At 42.5% G+C, this 23,013-nt stretch overlaps 1 pseudogene; it reads left to right on the top strand.

Moving 5' to 3' along the window:
* The first annotated feature begins 2,105 nt into the window (after positions 1–2,105).
* On the top strand, positions 2,106–2,630 carry LOC142436841 (stathmin pseudogene; annotated as a pseudogene).
* The last annotated feature ends 20,383 nt before the right edge of the window (positions 2,631–23,013 follow it).

Raw genomic sequence — 23,013 nt, 5'->3', positions numbered from 1 at the left:
GCGGGGATGTGGGACCCCTGATCTGGATGAGACACTCACTGCATGTACATGCTTCAGATCCTCCTGACCCGCCTGCCTGGCCTTTTGTTCCAAAAAAAGCCAGTTCATTCCATACCCTTCTTTCTGCTGCCTCTTTGTTTCACTCCACTGGCATGTGTCTCACTCATCGTGTGTTTTTTTTCATCTTTGTTGGCATCTGACCTCAGCGTTCTTCGTCAACTTTTTAATTTCTCCTCCACTTTGCTTTTGCAGACCAGGCTTTTTAAAGACCACGGACCTCCAGATTTTAGCACCTCATATATCAGTGTTTCACATGGACATGATTCTAGAAGAAAACCAAAGATCCAAACCCAGAGCAACTTAGGACCTTCTGCAAATTCACTACTAGTGTACCTTTGGGCCTTCACATTTCACATTGGAGATTTATTAATTTTTATTCTTACACATTTTTGTTGGTTGATTTACTTGAGTTAAAATGCTAGACCAAGTAGAAATGTACAATTTCTAGCCTGTGTTTACCTGGGATATCGTTGGTAGGAGAATCAGGGTGGATGCCATTACTTTCTGTACTGGAGAAAAAATAAGCAATCACTGAATGAATCACACAAGCAATCAAGCAAACACACAACTTCTGCCTCAAAGTGTAAATCTACCGCCATTGGGTCAATTCAGACTCATAGCAAACCCGTAGAACTGAATATAACTGTTCTTTAGGTTTCCAGAGCTTTCCATATTTATCGGCACACAATACTTAAACTTACTCCCAAGGAGTAGCTGCTGGGTTTGAACCGCTAACCTTTTGTTTAGCAACTAATGCTTAGTCCACTCACCACCAAGTCTTCTTTATATATACATCTGCTCTGAGAACCTATGTTACATATTGTGTGATGTCACTTGAGGATCAACTGCCTCATATGCCTGTGAAAGCTAGACAATGAGTAGGAAGTTTGCAGGAAAATCGATGACCTGAAAATGATGGCTTGGGGGTAGGATATTGAAAGTACCAATGACTGCAAGTAAGGAAAGCTTACTTCACGCACTCTGCACCCCTGATATAATCCTTCAGTCTTCCTTTTGTCTCCCAAATGCAAAGGACATTTAAAAGAATGTGATTTGAGTACCTCAGAAAGTGTTCGAAAAAGGAAAACACTGACTTGAGACTTACATAGACATAAATGGACACTGTCAGGAAATATTAGGTTTATAATTTGTTCTTGTTTTGTTTTTCAAACTTGAGTAATTTATTTGGGTTGAAAATTAAGACTTTATGCAGCTTAGAGTGCTCTATAGTGGACTGATAATATTCAGTGTGATAAAGAGCATTTACAATGGGCAATCCATGAGGAAAGGAAGTTTTTTACTCCTTACTTATTGTTTCATCCTGGATGACTAGGGTGCCTAGAATATTACCTGGCTCCTAATAGATTTTCAATAAATAACATTTACTTTTCAGTGGAAAAGGCAGTCTATCAATATTTTTACATCTAACCCACTGCCCTAATGTATACTCCAACTCATAGCAACCCTGTATAGGATTTTGACAGTCTATCGATCTTTATAGTAGATGGATTTCTCTGTAGATAGCCTCTCTATTTAAAATCTAAAAAAGGTGGACATTCTAGAGTACTTAGCACAGTTTATGAATTTGTTGTTGATAGGTGCCATCAAGTTGGTTCCTACTCAAAGCATCCCTAAGCACAAAAAGAACAGAACACTGCCCAGTCCTGCACTGTCCTCACAACTGTTCTTACATTTGATCTCATTGTTGCAGCCATTGTTAATCCATCTCCTGGAGGGCCTTCCTCCTTGTCACTGCCCTCGTGATGGCCTTCTCCAGGGACTGGCCTCTCTGGGCAACATGTCCAAAGTATGTGAATAAAGTATCACCATCCTTGTGTCATATTAGAATGTGTGTGTGTGTATATATATATATATATACTTTGTATGCGGTCTTTCACTTTTGGGTGAGTTTATTTTCTTTTTTTGAGGATCTTCTTAATAATTATTTGCTTTCAAACAACAATATTTGGATAGACAATATTTTCTAGGGCCTTCTAAGCCAAAATGATTGCATAAAACTACATTTGTGAGAGTGTGGCCAGGCGGCTCGGACCGAGCAGGGCTTTCCTTCCCAGTGGATTGCAGAGCGTACACTGCCAGTCTCTTGTCTTCTGTTCACCATGGCTTCTTCTGATATCCAGGTGAAAGAACTGGAGAAGTGGGCCTCTGGCCAGGCCTTTGAGCTGATACTCAGCCCCCGTTCAAAAGAGGCCGTCCCAGAATTCCCTCTTTCTCCTCCAAAGAAGAAGGACCTTTCCCTGGAGGAAATTCAGAAGAAATTAGAAGCTGCAGAAGAAAGACGCAAGTCCCATGAGGCGGAGGTCCTGAAGCAGCTGGCCGGGAAGCGGGAGCACGAGAAGGAGGTGCTGCAGAAAGCAATCGAGGAGAACAACAACTTCAGCAAGATGGCCGAGGAGAAGCTGACCCACAAAATGGAAGCCAACAAAGAGAACCGAGAAGCACAAATGGTGGCCAAGCTGGAGCGCTTGGGAGAAAAGGACAAGCACGTGGAAGAAGTGCGGAAGAACAAGGAATGCAAAGACCCCGCCGATGAGACTGCAGCCGACTAGCTTGTCCTGAGGACTGACTTTCTCCCCTCCCTCCTCGAGATCCAAAGACCGTGCTGGCCAGTGTCATTTTACTACTATTACTATTTCCCTCCTGACAAAGACTAGAAGCCAACGTAGGACGTAAATAGGTAGATCCAGACCATGTGATGTTGTTTTAGGGGCTAAAGGGGAGAAACAAAAAGTGTTTGACTCTTTTTTTCTAAAGTGTTGGAGTGTTTCTAACGTAGCTATTTTTCTTGTTGCCTCTTTTCTACTTCGGTGCACTCAGTGCGCTGGGTGAATGGCTAGCACTGTATTGGCCCCGTGGAAACATGTTTGTGAAAGAGTATGTAGTGGCTTCTCAAAACTGTTAGATGCTGAATATCTGTTTGCTTTTAAATCCCAGTTCTGTCCCGATTTTACCAGATGCTACTGTACTTGAATGGTTAATAAAACTGCACAGTGCTGCTGGTGGCAGTGAAAAAAAAACTACATTTGTGATTATTTATTACAAGAAGGTTCAAGATAAATCTGAGGGTATAGAGACAATTTGGGACTCCACATGAGAATTTTTTTCTACATGAAATATTTATAGCTTTGACAACAAATGGCACTAGTTGGTACCCTGAAACAGGAGTCCTCAAACTTTTTAAACAGGGGGCCAGTTCACTGTCCCTCAGACCCGTTGGAGGGCCGGACCATAGTTTAAAAAAAAAAAAGAACAAATTCCCATGCACACTGCACATATCTTATTTTGAAGTCAAAAACAAATGGGGTAAAAACACCTGGCGGGCCAGATAAATGTCCTCGGTGGGCCACATGTGGCCTGCGGGCTGTAGTTTGAGGACACCTGCCTGAACTAACTAGTTGTAAAGTGATATCTCATCAATTACTATTACTGTGAAATCTGTCTTTGGAAGATGGTGAAAGAGAGACAAAGCCCATTCCAAGGAAAATAAATCATGTTCAGAGGCATGAAGCTTCTCTTGAGTCTGTGCATGGTGTCCCTAGAGAGGTGCTGACAAGGTGGGGAAACCACAGCTTCTGAGAGGAAAGCATCACTGACCTCAGCCCTTGCATCTACTGAAACCATGGCCTGTTGCTGGGAGGTTTGTGTCTGGGCTCACACTGAATTCCCATCACTGTGCCTCTAGTACAGTAATACACGGCTGTGTTCTCAGGATTCACAGAGCTCAGTTTTAAATAAACTTTACTTTTGGAGGTGTCCCTGGTTATGCTGACTTGAGACTGGAGAGCTGGATTATAGTGTGTGCTAGCACCCCTCTGTATATCACCAACCCATTCCAGTCCCTTTCCTGAATCATGGCGGATCCAGCTGACATCGGAGCTGGTTAAAGAGAATCTGGAGACAGCACAAGTGAGAGCCAGTGCCTGTGAAGGCTTCACCAGTCCAGGGTCTGACTCTTGTCACTAGACCTGAGCCAGGACACCTGTAGATAAAAAGAGCAACAGTAGGTCATGTGTTCAGATGCTGCATCCCCAGACTTCCTGTGTGAATCCCTGAAGCACTCACCAGCCAGAGTCTCCACCAGAAAAAGGAAAGTCCACACATAATTCATGTTCATGTGGATAAGATTCATGACGCCCAGAAAATGCTCTCCAGGGTGAGAAAGAATACGAATTTAAGTACATGTGCTGTGGTTTCACATGACTGCATATTATGTATTTGCATGTGGGAGGCACATAGTTATGTAAAGTTGAAAAGGGATCAATGGAGGCCCCTGGCTCTGGGAATTACATGGTGATGGGGATGTTGTCTTTGGGAGAACATAGTCCTCTCTCTCAGGTTTTCACTTTACCAATCATATGAACATTTGTTCATATTTTATGTTTAATGTTGCTTTACATCCATTACTATCATAATTACCCAGATGCTATGGTGAAATTATAGAGAATATCCTCATTGTGATAGGTAGGTTTATTGTGCCAACATGGCCAATGAACACACGTTGGATTAATTGAAGGGCAGAGAGGTAAATGGCTTGGTGAGCCTCACCTTTCTTGTCTCTTGCTTTGTGATGATCAGATCAGTGTGTGGTTGCCATAGCTTGCTCTCTGCTTCAATTTACAAACTACACTACCTGTGGGACACCTAACCCATGGACTGTGTTGCTTTAGTTTGAGTTTCCTTCAAAACTGCTTCACCACACTACTGGAGCAATATCGCTTGAGCTTGGGACTGTTGGATCCTGTCAACTGCCTTGCTGTTTGCTGCCTGTGCCAAGATAATCTGAATTGCTCTACAGAGGACTACCCTGTGGCCCTCAAGACCTGAAGGACTGCCAGTAGGGAAGTGAGTTGCACTGAGCCATTTGCGCTGCTTTATAGATTAACTGTTTATTTCTTATGTTATATAAATAGAGAGAAATTGATAGATATTGATGTATAATCATATGTTCTGGTTTGTTTGTTTTTTCATCTAGAGAACCCTTTCTAACATAATCACAACATAATGGAATCAAGGCCGGGCTTTCCTGAATCTCGTCACACATCTGAGCACAAAGGGAAACACTTATCTGTCATCCCTAAAGCTCCTTTCCCCTAGGATATTGCAGAATATTTGGAAAGGAGTAAAGGGTACTTCGAAGTTTTCATACAGAATTAGAGATTGAATTAAAACAAACAAAAAACCCTAACAACAAGGTTGTTTATGGTGTTAAAAGAAACCACAGAAATACAGTAATTTTTCCTCCCCAAAGGAAAAATTACTGTATATACTCGAATATAAGCTGACCCGAGTATAAGCCGAGGTACCTAATTATTACCTGGGAAACCAGAAAAACTGATTGACTCGAGTATAAGCCTAGGCTGGAAAATGCAGAAGCTATTGGTGAATTTCAATAATCAAAACAAGTGAAAATAAAATTACTAAAAATTGAGACATCAGTGGGGGTAATGTATTCAAATATTTATTTTAAATAAAAAACAAATAAAAGGACAACAAGTCATTTAACATTAGTAAACCAACACAGTAAGTGGAAAATAGGTTCAACAAAAACAATAAGGTATGAACAATGATACCTTAAGGGTACTATTCCCTGAGTTCAATCAGCAACCTAGCTAAAATGTAAAGAGTAAAATCCTTCAAAACTGGATTCCTCATCATCATCCGTATCCTAATGCAGAGCTTCAGCTGGTGTGAGGTCATCATAGATGCTTTCCTCACTGAGATCGCCGTCATCACCATCACTGCTGTCATTTTCACACAAAACACAGTCTTCACTGCCATTAGCATTACTAATACTACATTTCTGGAAGGCACATCACAACATATCTTCTGGAATGTCTTCCCATGCATCTAGAAACCACTTTGCTTTTAACTCTGTCAGGCTTCATGAGATTTCATCCTTTTGTTAGTCAGGTTTGGCCAGATCACATCCATTCATGCCACATCCTTCACACATGGTTTTTAAAAGGTTTATTCAAAGATACATCCAAAGGCTGCAGTACAGATGTAAGCCCACCTGGAATAACGGCTAAAGTAACTTTAATAGATTTTGCCTTTTTTTTTTTTAATGTCATCCGACAGTTGGGCTCTGAACATATCCCAAACAAGTAGTGATGGCTTTTTCTTTAAGGCTGCTCCTGGTCATCGGTTCCAAATTTCTTACAGCCATTTTTTTTTGTTCCGTCTTCATCCATCCAGCCTTTAACATGTGCATGCACAGTAATTCTTGGTGGGAAATTGATCTTCTTAGGCAAAGTCTTCCTTTTAAAAATAATGACAGGGTGGAGCTTAGTTCCATTAGCCAAACATGATAGAACAACTGTAAAGTGTTTGTTTGTTTTTTTCATTTCCTGTGGTTTTGAGAAAAATGTCTTTTTTTCTCCTAAACTTGCCACAGTTCTGTTGCTTGGAAGATAAAAAGTTATGGCAGTTTCATCCACATTCCCAATATCTGCCAGGTCAAAGTTATAAATCCTTCTTTGTTTTATAATAAATGACTGGAATGACATAATTTTTTCTTCAAGGTCTTGTGACAATTTCTGGGAAATCTTTGTTCTTTGTCTCAAACATAGTAGGCCAAACCTATTCATGAAGTGGGTACACCATCCTTCTGATGCAACAAATTTTTCAATGTCTGGTGCTTTATATTTGTCATCCTTAGCCATCTGTAGAACACGTATGTGGATTCCCATGCGTGTTACACAGTAACTATTTTGATGATACTCCATAATCCATTTATGCAATTCACTCTCTAGAGCCCCACAAAAAGAAATTAAACCACAATGAGCTTTTTTTAGCTTTGGAATCTGTTTCAAGTCAGCCTTCATTTTCCTCTATTCCCTTACTTGCTTTTCATCAACATAGAATTCACTACTTGCAATACTGTTATTGCTCTCTTCTGCTCTTCACACAACCTTCATTTTGAAACCAGGCTCATATGACTGGCGTTTTTGTTTTGGTTGAAGAGTATCCATATCTAATAGGATAAAAAAATAAGACTTTGAAAAAGATTTTTCATGGTATTGCCCCCCACCCCCTACATGATGCGTTAGATGGTAGGAGGGGCAGGAGGGAGTCTGTGTAGATGGGGCATGCAGGATGTAAATTAGCATAGACACCAGAGGGGAGAGACAAAGCACAGCCACAGAAACATCCTTACCAGTTCAGCTGCCAGCGAAAGTGAATCAGTATGGGTGCTTCTGCCAATTGGAGCTGTCCATATCTTAGGACGGCTGTGATTGGTTAAATGTGAGTAAACAAACATTCAAAGACCTGCAGTGTCAACGCGACTTTGAATGAACAGTGGACAAACGGCAATCACCCACAAGATAACGGGCGCTCATCCCATTACCAGGGGGTGAAGGGTGCAGCGAAATGTTACATCTCACTGGGGTACCACTGACCCATGTATATGCCGAACTCCAGGTTTTCAGCACATTTTTGTGCTGAAAATCTCAGCTTATAGACGAGTATATATGGTAGTACCCACGTGTATGTTGGGCTCAATGTGTTCTGAGAGCCCCCTGCTGACAGCATCCCATCACACATACAGGAGAGGTATTCAATGAGCTTACACTGTCTTCCACCTTTTGGGGACCACAGAGAAACATTTTCTCTGATCCAAAGCATTCGTGCTCATTGTCAGAGGTGTTCCCTGGAGTTCTCTCAGCTGGTTTCCTGCCATGGGCAGTAGAGCTACCAAAGTGCTCAGCACAGCAGTTTTCGCTGACCAGCCACTGCAGTCCTTACCCAGGCTCCTGTCCTCACTTCTTTCTTCACTTGCTCCAGGAGGGGGTGGGTCTCTAACACCCCTGCAGGACAGCTTTCTTCTTGAGGTTAGTTTTAGGCCCGGTCTCACACTGATTCTCCCACACAGTGAAAGCTTTGTGGAGGCCTGAAGGTTGCAAGCACTCTGAATTGGTTGAGTTGGCTGTAGTGGAAGGAAGTATGATCTATAGATATTGATATTTATATTAGATTTGATATGCCACAACAAAGTATTCATTAAAAAAGATATCTGACTGAAAGACATTGAACAGAGTTTAGGCTTTATTCTTTCCAAAGGTGGAGCGAAAGTTTTTGAAGCAGACTTTTATTCAAAGTAATTGAAGTATTAGATTTATAGCTATTTATTCCATGTTAAGGAGGAAATTATCAAGCCAGAATTCTTTTGTCTGGGTTTGTGTTATACGTATGATAGGGAACTTTGCAAATATTGGTAATTGTTTAACACAATGATAATCTAATGTTACTGAATTATGCATGAGAAGAATTTTACAAATGGCCTTTTGTTACATATGTGTATCATGAAAAAATAAGTGACAGATAGTCACACATAATTATAAACTGATGGAAATTCATCCCAGTATAACAACATTCAAAAAACAAACAAACATTTAAATAATGAACAGTAAAAGAGATTTTGATATAAGCCAGGAACTTGAATTTACAAAAAACTTCTAGCAATGGAATAAATAATCTTTATTTAATTTTCCTCCTAACCATTTTATTGGGTACTAATAGAGATATCATATCATTCCACAGTTCACTCACATCAAGCAGTATTGTACAATTGCTACCACAATCCGTTTCAAAACATCATCTTCCTTCTTGAATTCCTTGACTTCAGTTCCCGTTTATGTCCTCCCATGCCACCACCCACCGAAACCCTTAATCTACTTGCTTTCTCTATATGTTTATCAATCCCAAGTTTTATCTACTGTAAAACAGAAAAACATAAAACAAAAATTCAAGAGTGTTACCTGCAACAACAAAATATACCTGAGATAAACTCCAATAGGAATTGGAAATTGGGGAAGTTGACAATCTGTTGCCTCCTTCTCTGGAGTCCATGACAGAACCAGACATGATTAGCATCAAATTGTCAGTCTGGCTACTGGGGTATGATGACCTTGCTGAATGACTGCCTTTCCAGGGCTTCTGTATTCAAAAACACTCCTTAGTGTCTGGTGTCCTACAGCCTACCCCCTCTACCTTCGGCTGAACCCATGCTAACAGTCCCCAAACTGATTGTTATGAACATTACATGGAACACACAAAACAGCAGCAACAACAAAACAAACTCACTATTTCCTGCAGATTTGAGCTCATAGCATAAACCCATTTCTTTATCTTTGCTGTTGTGGAGGGAACACAGTTCTTCAACTGCAGCACAAAAGAGGGATACTTGCAAACCCCCATCCCTGCACTGGCCCCAGGGTGAAACCACTGACTGTGGAGATTTGTGCCCACTCCTGATGAGGAGCTAGCTCTATCTCTTCTCTGTGAGAGCAAACTGCTGTTGCATCCAACGCTTCTGTGTAAACTGTGTTTTGCTGGCGACTTCTCAATTGGTTCAACAGAAATATAATGTTATGATGACCTTACACTACAAAATAAGGGAATGTCCAGTTGTCTACAGATTGGACATCCCCTCACAGGTTCACAAGGAAGAGATGACCCAGTCAGGGTGCAGTATAGCTCCGATGAAACATAGAACTTTCCTCTAGTTATTTAATGCTCTCCCCTCCCACTATTATGACCCCAATTCTACCTTACAAACCCTGGTAGACCAAAACATGTACACTGCTACAGATAAGAGCTCACAACACAGGGAATCCAAGACAGATAAAACCCTCAGGACCAATAATAAGAGTAGGGATAAAGGAGGATAGCAGGGAGGTGGGGCGGAGAAAGAGGGAATGATCACAATGATCTACATATAATCCCCTCCCAGGGGGGCGAAAAGCAGAAAAGTGGGTGAAGGGAGACAGCGTTTGGTGTAAGGCATGAAAAAATATTATAAACTATCAAGTTTTCATGAGGGAGGGTGGGAGTGGGTGGGAAATGAGCTGATACCAAAGGCTCAAGTAGAAAGAATATGTTTTGAAAATGATTATGGCAATATATGGACAAAGGTGCTTGACACAATGGATATATGTATAGATTGTTATAAGAGCTGTTCAAGACCCCAATAAAATGATATATAAAAAGGAATAAATCAACTGGAAGGATAAATAAGTTTATTTGTATAAAGTTACATAGAAAATTGAAGAACAACCAATAAAATGTATATTTAAAAGGAAACCCATTAACATGTTATTAAAATATTATACATAATAGTATAAATGATGTTACAGAAAAAAAGGGCATAATTAAAATAAAAACAGAATGTAATAATTTCTTTGGAGACCAGGATAATGGAAAGAATTGAGCAATTCCTGACAATAATATTAACTATGATTAGACAAAATACAGAATACACAGAAAAAAAAACTAATGGAGATCAGCAACCAAAATAAGATACAAATTGAGAAACTCAATTACCATAACACACTAGCAGCAAGTGAATTCTGACTCATAGCGACCCTCTAGGACAGAATAGAGCTGCTCCTCATTTTCAGACACTGCCTTTTTTAAACTGAGAAATTGGCAAAATTTATTATGAAATATGTATTAGAAACAGCATGTTATCAATATTAAGTACATTTTTCATATGAAATATTTTAAGAAGTTATTTTCAGAAGTATACAAAATAAAAACCTTTTAAATCATTTTGTCAGCAAATAAGATCCTTAAACCTTTTCTTTTTTTCCCCTCATTCAAACCATTTTATTAGAATCAAATCTAGACATCATACCATTCTGTCGTTCAGTCTTATCAAGCTGTGTTCACAATTGCTACCACAACCTGTTTGAAAACATTTTCTTCCTTCTTGAAATCCTTTACATTAGCTCCCTGTGTTAGACAGGGTTCTCTAGATAAACAAAACCAGGATACTTATGATTGTGTGTGTGTGTGTGTGTGTGAATATAACAGTTAATTAGGCCACACAGCAGTGTAGAGGGCTCAGTTCAATTCATTTCCATGGGAAAAATAATATACTGGAAGGCGTTCAACTCACAACGACCACTGGGTCCAGGATCAAGGAAGCAGAGAGCTGAGTCTTCCATAGAGCAATGCAGACAGTCTGGCCACAGGCAGCAAACAGCAGGGTGGGTGAACAACAATCATCAGGATGACAAGTTCCAACAGTCCCAAGCTCAAGTGATGTCTACAACAGCAACGTGGCGAAGCTAGTCTCAAAGGAAACTCAAGCTCTAGCGACATGATCTACAGGTTGTCAGCCCCAAAGGCAGTGTAGCTTAGGAGTTGAGGAAGAGAACAAGCTAAGGCAGCCACACACTGGTCTGATTATCAGAGAGCAAGAGAGATACCAGTGACCTTTCTGAGCCATTTATCTCTTTGCTCTCCAATCAAACTGCAACCTTATTAATACCACATGTTCCTATTGGCCAGGTTGGCACATAAATCTACCAATCACATTCCATTTTACCACCATTTCCCTTACTGTGGCCCCAGGAACCCTTATTCTAGTTATTATCTCTGTAGATTTCCCCATCTTGGGTTTCATAAATCAAAAAACAGAAAAAGACATAAGAGGGAATAAAAAAGGCTACCAACAATGACAAAATACAACAGGTATAAACCCCTACATGAAAAAAAAAATCCAGAAAGTATTAAAACCCAGAATAAGCAAAAGTGTATCAAAATGGAAATATTAAACTACGTATAGGTAAACTTAATAAGGAATGGTATACGTATCAAATGTTAAATAGTAAATATGAAAAGGTGTATTATAGTAATATTTTAGGTATTCACACTAGGCTAACAGAATTAATCTCAATTCCTGCAACTCATTATCAGGGATGTTGTTGATTACATTTGAGTAAGTTTTATGCTCCGTGCCTCCGTGTACAACAGCACAAATACATAAACTGAGAAGTCCTGAACCGTCCTCATTTGATCCTAAGTCTGAGACCATTTTTGCAGCCACCCCCGTCTGTGCATCTAATTCAGGGTATTCTTATATTTTGCTGACACTCTACAATAGAGGATGTTCTTCTCTAGGAACTGGTTGCCCTGAAAACATATTCAAAATATGTGAGAAGTCTCATTATTCTCAATTCTAAAGAGCATTCTGAGATACTGGTCTGCCATTTCCTCTTCTTGTGACACATCTGCTACTTTATTTTGGAATCAAAGTTGTCCTTCCATTGAGTGTTCGCTTCATTATGACCCCAAAGAGCAATTTCACAAAAGTCATGTCACAAGTTTAGCATCAGAAGTCACTGCAATTATTTTCTCAGACATAAGAATATCAATCAATCAGTATCCACAGTGCACATTGCAGAGAGACACATCCAGAGATGTGTTATCCTGGGTTTTAATAGAGCAATGAGCTCAGGCCTTTTAAAATCATGCATTTTACTCATGAATCTATAAATGTCTGTATTTCATCGTCAACATACTTTGACTAACAGGGTGAGAATGACCACGATAATCTGCTTGTCAAGAAGGAAAATGAATCACATAGGATGACAATGGAGGATCATTGTCACTTTTAATATTTGTACTGCAAACAGAGAATTCTAGTTCCTCTTTCGAAGCCTGCAGTGAGAAGAACACTTAGGGGGGGAAAAAAGAGAAACCTGTTCTGGGGATGCTGAAAGCTGAGCGAGGAAGCCCTAATTCCAACAGGAAATCCTCCTTCATTCACCTCTGCCTGCTTCTCTAGGGCTGGGTGTCCATGTTCAGTGGGTCCTGCACGCCCCCTACTGCCCAGTGTCTTCCCTGCAGGGGAGTTTTGTGTTTGGGCTCACACTGACTTCACTTCACTGTGTTCCTTGTACAGTAATAAAGGGCCATGTCCTCAGCAGTCACAGAACTCAGCTGCAGGAAGAACTGATTCTTCGATGTGTCTCTGGTGATGGAGAGTCAGCTTTGGAAGGACGGGTTATATTTTGTACCACCATTATACCATAAGCTTCCCATCCACTGCAGCCCCTTCCCAGGAGTCTGGTGGATCCAGCTCGAGTCATAACTCCTACTTGTGATGGAGACACCAGAGACAGTGCAAATGAGGGACAGCTTCTGGGAGGGCTTCACCAGTCCTGGACCTGAATCCTGAAGCTGCATCTCTGATAGAACTTCTGTAAATAAAGATAATTGATCTCTGTCAGTCACTTGCAGTCACAACCATCCACATAGACTCAACACCGACATCTGAGACCCTCACCTTGGGGAACTGTCACCAGGCACAGGAGAACACATAGCAACAGCATCTTTAGCCCTCAGCTGTGCTTTCCCAAGAGATAGACAGCCCTGTCAGAAGAGAACTGATAGCTTTCAGTGCCCAAGTTGTGGGATTTTAAACGTGTGCCTGAAGAATGATTTGCATAGCAGGGAGACTTATGCTTATAAATAGAGGCTCCTTTTTTTCTTCTGAGCCATTGTAGGGTAATTCTTCTTTTGAACTCATCTGTGTGTTAGTCTGCAATGAGAGAGCACTTCAACTAAAAGGTATGTGCGAATGGACAAAGGAAAGCCCAGCATTTCTGAGCCCAGTATTCTCTCCCTTCAGCCCTTCATTGCTCCTGCCCTGACTGAGGCTCTTATATATCCTGTACATTGGAGATTGGGCAGTATAGGGTTCCTTGGAACCAGCAGGTACACCCCAGAGTATCTCCCATTACCTCACACTCTCCAAAACCCAATTTTTCTTTATGCACGGATGACTTTTAATCAACCTCCTCAAAGTCCTTGGTAATTTTCCTATGTGGTAATAATATGTTTTAGTAATATTAATACCAGACCAATTCCAAGGAGTTGGGGGTTGATGATGCCTCAAATATCCAACTCTTCCATGATGTCATTCAGCACCATTTCCCACCTATTCCTTGCCTACATATATTTCCTTGTGTTTCTTGAATGTAAATTGCAACAACATCCAACAAAACCCCTTGAATGCTTGAGGAAATGCTCAAGTGTTGGTGGGTGTACTTCAGTCCATATCCCTAAGGTCAGGTGGTCATAAGCCAGATGTGGGGTCTACAAGATGTCCTCCACTTCGGACTCTGTATTTTATTAAGGCACAGATGCCCTGAGGCTCTGGCAGGATGTCTCCAGTAGGCATTGGCCTCCTACTGATGTGAATCAGCCCGGTCTTTTCCAGATTTGGGCCATGATCATCACAAACCCCACCGCTCTTACAAGCACCACTATCACTACATCCCACTACCTGATGGCTAAGGAAAACCTCAGTGTAAGAAGAAGCTGTTACCCAGAAAAGTTGAGCCCCAGAAAAGACAAGGTTGTAACTCTGTACTCTATAAGAACTGCAAGATTCTGAAGAGAAACCCTTTGTTTGGCAGAGAGCATTCCAAAGAGTGTAAAACCTGTCAAGTGCCATGACTTAAAGTGAAAAGTTACATCAGAGAAGGGAGTGGGAAATAATTGTTTAATAGGGCAAAGTAAGGATATGAGCCAAGGACAGTATTTCATATCTTGAACCAAAATATGTTGAGTTGAGACCTAAAGGCACTCTGGATTAAATGAAGTCCATACAGGTCCTCAAAATTTGTGGAATAAGCACAGACATTTTTAAATGTCCCTTACCCAGAGGACTCTGGGTCACCTGAAATTTGAGCACATACAACCAAAGTCTTCCTCTCTATTTATGCTTTACTTATGATTCCCCACAAACTGCTCAGGGATCACAACCTTGAATTTAATACCAACACTCACATATTTTCTGAATTTGGAATATTTTTCATATTATTGCCCATAAAATCACTAGCACTATCTCTAGTTATACATGTTAAAAATGTTATGCCCATTCAGATTTTGTTCTCATTGATATCAAAGATCACAAACATTTTTCTCCATTCTTAGAGTTGACACCAGTCATTTACTGTATGGTTAAACTGCATATGTCAATGGGGGAAATTCAAGCACAAGTTGGTGGTCACTTGACCTCTCTGGGCCAGAATTTGCTGAGGAGAATAAGCTTTTTCAAAAATGATTCTTGATTTTCCATATGATCCAGGAATTCAAGCACATGACAAGCTAATATTTTGCCATGGGAATTCCTTGAATTAGTTCAGTTTTGCATGCAGATGGGTATGGCATTACTTGAGCATGATCATTCCAGAACAAAGTTATCTCATTACTGGAGGTTAGCAGACCAATTTAAGTTTCACATCATGATGCAGCTGCACACTAGTCCAGCTCACCTCCATCTCTGAGTGTGAAAGCCATGATATTCCAATCCCATGACAGTGAGCATAATGTTTGACATTATAATGCTTAATTCTAACTAGTAAGCGTGTGATTACTTCATCTCAGGACTTTTAACATGTTTCCAGATATTGTGCTTGATAATGCATAAGGATGACCTTTAACATCATAGAATGGCACAGTAACTGTAACAAAGGCCTCATACATGACAACTGTGAGGATGAAGTAAGACCTATGCTCCTTTCTGTTTTATCTAGTGTTGCTGTGATTTCAGACAGATTTAATCAGACTCAAAACAGCAAAGTGAAATATCAATGACAAACATTTCACTCAATGGAGAGGAAACAAAAGCATTCACCTTTCAAATTGGAACCATATAAGGATACCATTTAATACCAATCTTGTTTCACATGGTGCTATAACCCATAACTATAGCTATCAATCATATAATGTAAAATAAAGGCATTCAAAATGACAGGAAAGAAGTAAAACTCTCTATAATTGCTGACTATATTACTCTAAACATAGAAAGCCCAAAAGTCCTAGTAGAAAATTATTGGAACTAATTGAAAGGTTAAGCAATTTCACAGGTTATAAGGTCAGCATAGAAAAATAAGTTTGGGAGCTGGGGAAGATGGCCGACAGGGACACCGGCATACTCTGAGAGCTCCTACAAACAAAGCGGGATTGGCGACCAGGTAGCTGAATAGTAAGAGTCTGGTGAGTGAAATATCCCCCTGGGACAGCACCCCAGTCCTACCCCACGTATTTGTCCGGAGCAGGGGTCTAGGTGAAAGAGGACCGGACTAGTGGGACATCTCTGGCCACTAAGCTGCCGTGAGCTCACTGGCGACCGGCCTAGGCTCCATCCCCAAACCGGACGCCAGCCCAGAGCCGCTTGCCTGCCCTGCCTAGACAGGCGCAGCAGGTCACGCTCCCCTACTCCAGCGGCCCACTCCCCACTCGCGGATCCCCACTGGGAGAGAAGCTTTCCTCTCCCGCAGTTCCCCTCTCCCCGCAGGGCAACGATCTGCCCTCGGGCCCACGTCCCTCCCTCCATTCATCCAAGCTCAGGGTAGCAGACCCGCGGGTTGTCTGGCAACCCCCACGGGGGACCATCCACCCGCACTGCTGCCGCGGACCCCTCAACCTGCCCTCCGTGCGCCGGCCTCCCACCCCCGCCCGCCCCCGCCCACCCCTGGCAGCCTAGCACCAGCTCCACTCCTGGCGGGGACCCTGCGCTGAGCACTTCCCGCCAACAGGAGCCATAGCCCAACCCGCGCCTGTCCCGGACCCTGAGCTTCCGCGGAGCGCCGCGCCCCACGCTGCTGAGTCTGCCCACCAAGGGCCCCTCCCTGCGCAAGGCACAAGAGTAGGTGCCCTCCCCAGGGTGCTGCGGGGACCCCGGCGGCCGCGACTCTGAGCCTGAGCGGAGGAAGGGCGCCATTGCCCCCTGCGGTTTCGCACTAAAAGGGCGGAGAGCGAACACCATTGTTCCCTGAAGTGTTGCGCAGCTGCCTGCGCAGCTATCCGAGGGGCCTCCCCGGGCCCGCTCACAGCCCGGGCAGATCAAACATTCCACCTGCAGTGGAGCCTGGGTCTCGGCTTTGCAGTCCCTGAGGAGCCGTCAGTGAGCTCCAGCCAGCTCTCACCACCTGGGGCCCTGTTGGGTCCCCAGTGCCAGCCCTAAGCCTGCCACAGACGGCCCCAGCCACCCCAGGAGATGGCACAGTGGTCTGAGCCTCCACACAATAAGGTTACTCCTGTCTCCCAGAAGCATGGGGCCTATTAAAGGATCAAGGAAAAATCAACAGACCACATCACTCCCAACAAAAAAATCAGAAAAACGAGGCACTTTAACAGACCTAACGTCACTCATAGAAGAAACAGATATAGATCAGCCACAAAAGGAAATCTTCAGAACTCTGCTTGCAGTAATACAGGAGCTAAGAGAAGCAAACCAAAATAAGGATGCAACGATAGAAGGGATGAAATGCACAATAGAGGGGATGAAGTCCACAATAGAGGGGATGAATACTATCCACCAAAAGGAACTGCAGAAATTAACAGAGGAGGTAGCAGAGGCCACACAAAAGGTCACAGAAGCTATATCTAGGCTTGAGGAGGCTGAGAACCGTATCAGTGAACTAGAGGACGCTCAAACCAAACGAAGCAAGCGAGAAAAACAATCAGACAGGAAAATTAAAGAAACAGAAGACAGCCTGAGATCAATGACAGATGCTATGAAGAGGAATAATATTTGAATAATCGGTCTACCGGAACACAACATAACACACAAATCGACCGCCAAGATAGCAAAGGAATTCCTGGAAGAAAATTTCCCCAACCTAACAAAGGAGAATCCGACTCTCATACAGGAAGCAGAGAGGACACCGGCTAAGCTAAACACCAAGAAGAACACGCCAAGGCATATAATTGTAAAATTATCCAACTTAGAGGAAAAAGAGAAAATTCTACGAGCATCAAGAGAAAGGAAGACAGTCACATACAAAGGAGCGCAGGTAAGAATATGCTCAGACTTATCAGCAGAAACCATGAAGAGGAGGAGAGAATGGAGCAACATCTTCCAAAAACTGAAAGATAAAAATGCCTCCCCCAGAATCCTATACCCTGCCAAGTTATCCATTAAGATAGAGGGTAAGATAAGGGTCTTCCAGGACAAGGAAGAACTCAAAAAATATACTGCAAGTCACCCGACCCTGCAGAACATACTGGCTGACTCACTATGGCCAGAAGATCAAGCTCCAACTAGAACCACCAGGAGACCACCATATAGCCCATCTCCATCTAGAAGCCAACATGCCAGCAACACGTACTAGGACAACACGGTCTCAGATGGAAAAGAGGACAGGATAGAAACCCTCCACTCAAACGCAGTACACTGATATGAAGGAAGATAGGTAAAGACGCAAAACACAAAACAGAATATGGCAACCATGAAGCCAGCGATTGTAATAATCACTTTGAATACAAATGGGCTCAATTCATATGTTAAAAGAAAGCGGCTGGAGGATTGGATTAGAAAACATAACCCATCAATCTGCTGCCTGCAAGAGACACACCTTAAGCAAGCAGACAAGCATATGCTGAGAATAAAGGGCTGGCAGAAAGTTTACCAAGCAAATGGTAACTCCAAGAAGGCAGGAGTGGCTATCTTAATCTCCGACAAAATGGATCTCAAGATCCAAAACATAAAAAGAGACAAAGAGGGACATTACATAATGCTCAAAGGCTCAGTAAACCAGGAAGCAATAAGCATACTGAATATTTACGCACCTAATAATGGTGCGGCAAATTTCGTCAAACAAACTATTAAAAAAATGACAGAAGAAATCACGGAAACAACAATAATAGTGGGGGACTTCAACACTCCACTATCAGAGAAAGACAGGTCACAGGGAAAGAAGCTCAGCAAAGAGGCCAGAGAGCTAAACAATGTAATTAGGCAACAGGGCCTGATAGACATCTATAGAGCCTTTCATCCAAAAGCAAAAGGTTTCACATTCTTCTCCAATCCACACGGATCTTTCTCAAGAATAGATCACATGCTGGGGCACAAGGCCAGCCTGAGTAAATTCAAACACATAGATTTTATCCAGACGTCTTTCTCAGACCACCATGCCATAAAGCTGGAGATTAATAGGAGGGCACCCAGAAAAGCAAGGGCCACCGATTGGAGAATAAACAACGATCTCCTGCGACATGAATGGGTTAAGGTCCAGATCAGAGAGGATATCAGGAAATTTCTAGAAACTAATGAGAACGAGCATACAACATATCAAAATTTATGGGACACTGCAAAGGCAGTTATCAGAGGTAGCTTGATATCACTGAATGCATACATGAAAAAAGAAGAAAGGCGTATGACAGATATGTTAACACAAAACCTCCAACAACTAGAACAGAGTCAACAGAACTACCCCTCCAATAGCAAGAGAAAAGAAATAATAAAAATCAGGGCAGAGTTAAACCAGTGGGAAGACAAAAGAACAATGCAAAGGATTAACGCAACTAGAAGCTGGTTTTATGAACGAATTAATAAAATTGACACTCCCCTGGCAAAGCTTACCAAAGATAGAAAGGAACAATCATCAATAGCCAGGATGAGGGATGAATCGGGGGCAATAACAACAGACCCCAATAAGATAAAAAGGATAATCACAAAGTACTATGAAGGTTTGTATTCTAATGAATTCAGAAACCTGGAAGACATGGATAAATATTTAGAAAAACAATCTATCCCTAGATTATCTGAGACAGAGATCAAGAACCTCAACAAACCCATAGCGAAGGAAGAAATAGAGAGTGTCATCAAAAACCTACCAAGGAAAAAGGCCCCAGGGCCAGATGGCTACACAGCAGAATTTTACCAAACATTCAGGGAAGAGCTAACACCGATCCTCCACAAAGTATTCCATAACATAGAAAAGAACGGCAAGCTCCCAAACTCATTTTACGAAGCCAGCATTACTTTGATACCCAAACAGGGAAAAGACCCCACAGGTGTAGAGAATTATAGACCAATATCTCTAATGAACATAGATGCAAAAATCCTTAACAAAATATTGGCCAATAGAATACAAAGGAACATCAAACATATCATTCACCACGACCAAGTAGGATTCATCCCAGCGATGCAGGGATGGTTTAACATCCGAAAATCCATCAATATCATACACCACATCGAGAAGAAAAAGGATAAAAACCATATGATAATATCCATAGATGCAGAAAAAGCATTTGACAACATCCAGCATCCATTCCTAATCAAAACACTCATGAAGATAGGATTGGAAGGTAAGTTCCTCAAGCTCATACAAGCTATCTATGAAAGACCAACAGCCAACATCATAGTCAATGGAGAAAAGACAAGAACAATACCACTGAAAAAGGGTACAAGACAAGGATGCCCCCTGTCCCCTCTTCTATTCAATATCGTTTTGGAGGTTCTGGCTAACAACATAAGACTGCGGAAGGATATCAAAGGGATCCAGTTGGGAGAGGAGGAGGTGAAACTATCGTTATTTGCAGATGACATGATCCTATATATTGAAGACCCCCAAAACTCCACAGTTGGAATACTTACAGCAATAGAGGAATACGAAAGAGTAGCAGGATACAAGATCAATAAACAGAAGTCGGTAGGGTTTCTATACACATCGGACAGGGCCATGGAAGAGGCGATTAAGAGGGAAGTACCCTTCACAGTAGCCAAGAACAAACTGAAATACCTAGGAATATACTTAACAAAAAATACTAAAGACCTATATAAGCATAATTATAAAACCCTATTACAGGAAACCAAAAGTAACCTTCACAAATGGATGAAGCTCCCCTGCTCATGGTTAGGTAGGCTGAACATAGTAAAGATGACAGTTCTTCCTAAAGCACTCTACAAGTTCAATGCTATACCAATCCAATTACCATCAACCTTCTTCAAAGAATTGGAAAAACTGACCACCAACTTCATATGGAGAGGGAAGAAACCCAGAATTAGCAGAGAACTCCTCAAGAAGAAGGACACAATTGGAGGACTCGCCCTACCTGATTTTAATGCCTACTACACAGTTACAGTGGTCAAAACAGCATGGTACTGGCACAATGATAGACACTCAGACCAGTGGAAAAGAATAGAAAACCCAGGAGTAAAATCATCAGCATATAGACAACTGATCTTCGACAAGGGTCCCAAAAACGTCAAGTGGGAAGCAGATGCCCTCTTTAATAAGTGGTGCTGGAAACAATGGATATCCACATGTATAAAGTTGAAACAAGACGTCTACCTCACCCCATGCACAAGAATACACTCAAGGCGGATCACAGATCTAGAAGTCAAACCCCAAACCATCAGGACCATTAAGGAGGGAATCGGGACTAATCTCAGAGCACTGGCCCAGGGAGCACATAGGCTCACTGCAACAGGGAAGGGGACACACACAGGTGATCTGGAAATCGACAAATGGGATCTAATAAGAATAAAACACCTGTGCACCTCGAAAGACTTTGCCAAGAGGGTGACAAAGCAACCCACAGACTGGGAGAAGATTTTTAGTAATGACACGTCAGACAAAGGGCTCATTATTAAAATCTACAACACCATCATGACCTGCAAAAAGAGGAAAACAGTTAACCCTCTAAGGAAGTGGGCAAAAGAAATGAGAAGAACTTTCACTAGAGAGGAGATCAATATGGCCAATAAATATATGAGAAAGTGCTCGAAGTCCCTTGCCATAAGAGAAATGCAAATCAAAACAACCATGAGATACCACCTAACACCCCTGAGGCTAGCCCAGATCAGTAAATCAGAGAGCAACAAGTGTTGGAGGGGCTGTGGTGAAGTAGGAACCCTCCTCTACTGCTGGTGGTCGTGCAGATTTGTACAGACACTGTGGAAAGCAATCTGGCGATACCTAAAGAAAATGGAAATTGATCTACCTTACGACCCAGCCATCCCTCTACTGGGCATATAGCCGGTTGAAGCAGCAAATAAAACACGACCAGTCATATGCGTTCCAATGTTTATTGCGGCACAATTCACAATAGCAAAGACTTGGAAACAGCCTAAGTTTCCATCGGTAGACGAGTGGATTAGCAAACTTTGGCACATACACACAATGGAGTATTATGCAGCACTGAAAAGCACCAATGAGCACATGAAACACGTTATTTCATGGGAAGAGCTGGAAGGAATTATGTTAAGCGAGGTAAGCCAGACCCAAAGGGACAGGTACAACATGAGTCCCCTGAGGTAAGTACAATCAGCATGACAGAAATGGGGCATTAATCCACCCAAGGGGAGGGTATGGTTTATATCTCCACAGGGAAAGTGGGACCAGACGTCAACCCAGTGTCGCAAGGTGTGAATGCAATATCCCGGCGTGGAGGAGGGAACCGGTGGAGAGGTCTGGGAGGCTGGCCCCAGCACCATAAATTAAGTGGATTCCTGCTCCTCCCCCGAAAAGAATTTGTTCCAAAGGACGACATTGACTCTGCAGCTATGGGAGATGGACATATTTGATCAGAGCACACGGGAGCAGATGAAGGGACAGGAGGAGAGAGTGGAGCACAGCCTGGCCCACCATGCCGTGATGATGATTTTCCTGAGTAGAGCAGCCAGTTTCACAGAGAACAACATGGCTGGCCCTACTATGAGACATGATGCCCCTCAGTGACTAAGGGCGAAACAGGGGACAGCACCGGAGACACAGTGTGGGAATTGCACCTGACCTGATCCCACCACACCGAGGCAAATCACTGGGGGAGTGCAGCGGAACAGCAAGGGAATGGAGTGGCAAGGTCCCCAGGGAATGCTGAAAGTGGACTTCGGGGCCAGGGCGTTGTGCCCCAACAGACTGGACTGGAAAACGCTCCTAAGGGCCAGCAAATGATCCCTGAACTAACTACAAGCTTTTCTCTTGTGAACTGTTTTGTTCTGTTCTTTTTCAGTGGTTTGTTTTGGTTGTTTTGTTGTCTGGTTGTATACTGTTGCTTTGTGTTCCTCTGTCTAGTTTTCGTGCATGTTAGTGACTCCACAGGTCTGTCTGAATAGGACAGGCTGGATGAACTATCTGGAAGAAAAACAACGGGACCGACAGTTCCGGGGGGACTTGGGGTGGGGGGGTAGGGGGGTAAGGAAGTGGTGTTAACAAACCCAGGGACAAGGGAAAAACATGGGACCCCAAATGGTAGAGAAGGGGGAGTGGCAGGCCTGGTGGGAAATGATCAAGGGTAAGGTTGCTTAGAGAAGAGGTATACTCTAGCCCAGGTGGCGATGAAGCATGGTAGTAGGGCAGGAGGAAGGTCAAGGGAGATGGAGGAAAGAGCTAGGAGTCAAAG

The sequence above is a fragment of the Tenrec ecaudatus genome, unplaced genomic scaffold, assembly GCF_050624435.1.
Source record: "Tenrec ecaudatus isolate mTenEca1 unplaced genomic scaffold, mTenEca1.hap1 Scaffold_68, whole genome shotgun sequence".
In the NCBI taxonomy this organism is placed as follows: Eukaryota; Metazoa; Chordata; class Mammalia; order Afrosoricida; family Tenrecidae; genus Tenrec; species Tenrec ecaudatus.
This window is presented reverse-complemented; position numbering and strand designations above follow the sequence as displayed.